The sequence below is a fragment of the Cannabis sativa genome, chromosome 7 (genome assembly GCF_029168945.1).
Source record: "Cannabis sativa cultivar Pink pepper isolate KNU-18-1 chromosome 7, ASM2916894v1, whole genome shotgun sequence".
Taxonomy (NCBI): Eukaryota; Viridiplantae; Streptophyta; class Magnoliopsida; order Rosales; family Cannabaceae; genus Cannabis; species Cannabis sativa.
This window is the reverse complement of record NC_083607.1, coordinates 50,847,452-50,852,077: the sequence shown is the minus strand read 5'-3', so window position 1 is coordinate 50,852,077 and position 4,626 is coordinate 50,847,452. Positions and strand designations below refer to the sequence as shown.

The window sequence follows — 4,626 nt, the reverse complement described above, 5'->3', positions numbered from 1 at the left end:
CATAAGGAATATTTAGAATACCGAGTTTGAGCGGGGTTATGTCTTTTGACCATTTTATCTCTAGGCTTACTATTGCTTATTTTGAAAGATCAAAGGTATTTAGGTAATTTCATTTTATGGGATGAGGTGGCTTATCCTAAAGGTGGCAGTTGGCCACTTTAGATTATTCAGCCTAAGATTCATCCAACAATTAGAGGAAATAAAAAATTAAAAAAAAAAAGATGAAAAAACTCAAATTTTCTTACTCTCTCTCTCTCTCTCTTCCCTTCAAGCCTAGCAAGAACCCACCAAAATATTAGGATTTTGGTTTGATTTTAAAGAGATCATAGTTGAATCCAAGTTGTGTAAATCAAAGGTAACCCTAGAGCTCTAATATTTGTGTAGTTTGAAGCTTTAATTTTGAGTTGATAATGCAATTTTAAGTGTAGTGGCTGTTAAAGTTAGATTGATTTGTGGTTCAGTTTCTAGATTCTAATTGACATGGAATTGAGTTCTAGCGGTTGGTTAGGGTGTTTTGTGTGGTGAATGAACAAGTTCAAGTTTGAGAACTCAAACTTGGATCATTAATAACATGTTTGGATTTTGTGTATGTGTCTTGCTGTTATTGTTTGGAAAACATTATTTCAGGTTGGTACAATTGTTCTGGAAGGTTTGCCATCGTTTGGATGCAAATTTGACAAGTTTTAAACTTTTTTGGGTTACCTAGTGCAAATTGGTTAACCGGCTTTACAAGGCCTGTAAAATCGATTAACCGGATTAGGGGCAGGTTTCCTGAAAAGTTTTATTTGTCGATTCTTGTTATTTTCAGGGCCTTAGTTAGTTAATTTTTTTATACGTAGGGTATTCTTATAATAGTTTCCCACAGTAGAATCCCTAGTTGCATATATTTACCAGTTTATGCAAATGTGACTTACGACATCCATCCAGCTCATGAGATTTTTCGTTCAGGTCAGCCAACTCACTTAAATTCAGAAACGAGGTAAGAATAGCATAGAACATGTTATATATGTGATTATGTGTATGCGTGATTTATATGCATGCTTATTGTCATTTGTACACTACCAACACTAGTACGGTAGTGGTACTAAGTGCATTAGTATAGTGTATGTTGTTTAAAGAGTACAGTACGGTGTTACCGATACTGGTACGGGTAGGTACGGAGGGTAGGAATGTCAATGGGGCGGGTCGGATCTGATCCGACTCTGATCCGACCTGATCCAGATCATATACGGATCTGCCCCGCCCCGCCCCGTTGGATCAGATACTCTGATCGGATCTGATCAGGCCGCCTTATACAGATCGGATCTGATCCGACCCAACTTTTTTTTTAAATAAAAAAAATATATTTTATATCTAAATTTATATTTTTTTTTCCCAAAATTTATTTGTTTAAGAACTAATAATGCATTATTTTTTTTCTTATATATTTTTATTTTATTTGTCAAAATCAATAAAAAAAAATATATCAAATTCTTATCACATAAAAATGTAATATTACTATTGAAAAATAAATTTACCAAATTTTAGAAATTCCACTAATATAATCATCAATAATAATGTAGTATGATGATTACATGAAATAAATCTCCTCTAAAAAAATACATGAAATTAACTATAAACTTTTTACATGCTGTTCTTCTAGTCTTTAAGATTTACTGTGTACGGCTCCTACAAAAAAATAAATATGTTAATAATAAAAGTAAGATTTTTTATACTGAGTCACAACAAATTGTAATTTTTGTAACTAATACTTTTAGTGATGGACCTATTTTAGTCACAACATAGAATGATGATTTATAATTAGTTACAATTTTTTTACTTTTAGTCAGAAATTTTGTTATGATTAAAAATAAGATTTTTTGTAGTGATATTTTTCTTATCAATTTTAAAAATTAAAAAAAAAAACAAAAATGGTTATAGAACACATATTTTTTAAAAACAAAAAATTACTTTTATTTTTATGATTAAAAAATTAAAAAAAAAATAAAAATATTAGCAAATGCCCCTTAAATAATTAAATATTTAAGAGTCAAATAATAGTATTAATTACTCATTATTATAATATTTAATTAATTAGTATTTTTATTTGATAAACAAAAATTAAATATTATTCTTATTAATTAATAATATGTTTATATTAAATTTAAATTATTGTTGCATACATATATAAAAGTGATATAATATAAAAGTGTAAATTATTGTACAAATTAATATATTTAACAGTGCCTATATATAAATCGATCTATTGTGTATAATATTTGTTACTTTACTTTCTTATTATAACCTTATATTTAAGATTTTCGAAGAAGGTAGGGAATTTTGCAAATAATAATAATTATTATAATCAAATAATTAAAATATAGAATGGAAAGTATGCATATATATTTTTATTTTTATATATATATGTACGCATATATATAAGAATTAAATTGAGAGAGTAATTAATTAAAATAATAATATATAGTGTGGTCTATGGGCAGATCATATATGTCTAATAGTGGTATTCCACTGGCCTTACACCTTAAAAAAATATATTAAAAAGTAAAAATATTTTTTTTAAAAAAAAATTAAGCGGGGCGGGTCGAAGCTGATCCAAGATCCAATAACTATCCGAATGTTTCGGATCAGTAATGATCCGTCGGATCGGATCACTGATCCGATCCGAATGAATGGATCTTTTTGCCATGCCTAATGGAGGGTACGGGTCAAATCCTACCAACACTCGTACAGTAGCGGTACGTAGTGCATGTGGTACAGTGGTCGTACCTTAGTAAAAAACATTCTTACTTATCTCATAAGCCTTGTAGATAAGCATATGGGCGCCTAAATACAAGTCCGTAATATATTATTTTTTATATACTTTTCTTACTCAGTTTGTTGACTCACAGTTGCTACTTTTATGTGTAGGTACAGGAAAGGCGAAGGCTGAACAGGAGTGAGCTCCAAGCTTAGATGGTGATTATACATGTCAGGACGGGCGACTTGGGGTGTTCGATCTCGGGACATCTTAGGCAATATTTTGCAGTCGCTCTGCGACATGTTGGTAAAAATATTTTGGCTATGTTTGTAAAAATTTAAACTCGAGATCGCGATTATGTAAATATAAGTATTTATAAAGTTTGATAATTTTAGGTGAGAAAGTTAATTAGAAAATAACTGTAGCGCACCTAAGTATCAGGGCGTTACATCATGTTATTTAACAAGAGATAGGATAACTTACCAAACATGCTAGAATAACTATGTTGTGTAAATTGATTCATATTGATTTACATTTTGTTATGTCTCAAATATAAATATATCAATGTGCTTTCGAATATAATAATATTCGTTTGCTTTTTAATTATATATGTGTATACTAACTAATCCATGCATGATTTATATAGATAGTGTAATTAAAATAAATAATTAATTTAATATTTAGAAATTACAAATAAATTTAAAATTGACCTTAAACTAAGTTCAAGAGTAATGATATTATAAATATGTATTATATACTATTTTGTGTATGATTATATAAATAATGTAATTAATATAACTCATTAATTTTATATTTGAAATTTTTAAATACAAAAGTAAATTAATTAACATAATATGATATAATTTTTATATTATTAAATTAATCGAATTCTTAAATTAAATATAAATAAAAAAAAAAGAGAAAAGAAAATATTTCAGGTTGAACTCATGACATTTTAATTGTTTTAAGAGTACTTATAATTATATATTAATTAATATAAGTTGAACATGTTCAAATTTTCTATAAGTACCATTATTGTTGTAAAAACAAATTTAATTAAATATTTTCTATGTAAATTTAAAATTAATATATATATAATTAAAATTAAATTTTTAATAGATATAAAACAAAAAAAATTAAAAAATTTATGATTTGGAGTTAGGTTTGGAGTTTTGTTAGTTAAATCTATAATTAATAAAATTCAAAATTAATTATAAATAAATAAATATATTAATTATGGTGTAGTTTTTAAAAGTTAATTTTTGACATATATTATATTGAATCAAGGCTATAAATTACTATCTCTATTGATAAGTATTTTACCCAATTCCCTCCAATTAATAAATAATGTATACAACCATATTAAAAATTAATATAGGTAAAAATAAAGGTCATTCTAAAATTAAAGGTAATAACTTGACCGTATTATTCTAAAATACAAAATTAAAAGACTAAAGAAAATAAAAATGTAAGAATATAATATGAAGTATATTCTTCAATATATATATATATATATATTTATATATATATAGGGTATTCTTTAAGTGAGAGCACCACTTTTGCTCTTATGAATAAGGGCATTTTTATAACCCTTGATTTTCAATCGAATGGCTTTAATTTATTTGTTTATCATAGGAGTGTTGTATTAGATTTTTTTTAATTATCTTTTTTTTAAAATTGAACCCACATAAATGTTATACATGTAGCAGTTTTTATTAAATTAATATTTTTATTATTTTAACTTTTTTAAAGGCTATAATAGTTTTTGTAATGTGCACGTAGCAGTTTTTTTTTTTTTTTTTTTTTTTTTTTTTACAATTTCTTATTTATGTGTTTTTTTTATAACATTTGTTATTTTTTTTTCTGTGTGTTTGGATTTAAAGTGTTTT

The 4,626-nt window shown here is 26.0% G+C and overlaps 1 long non-coding RNA gene across 1 annotated transcript; it reads left to right on the top strand.

Annotated features, from left to right (window-relative positions):
- The first annotated feature begins 208 nt into the window (after window positions 1-208).
- LOC133029230 (uncharacterized) lies at window positions 209-3,302 on the top strand. The gene is made up of 2 exons (XR_009683382.1): window positions 209-355; window positions 2,908-3,302. It is a non-coding gene; the product is annotated as an uncharacterized LOC133029230 (long non-coding RNA).
- The last annotated feature ends 1,324 nt before the right edge of the window (window positions 3,303-4,626 follow it).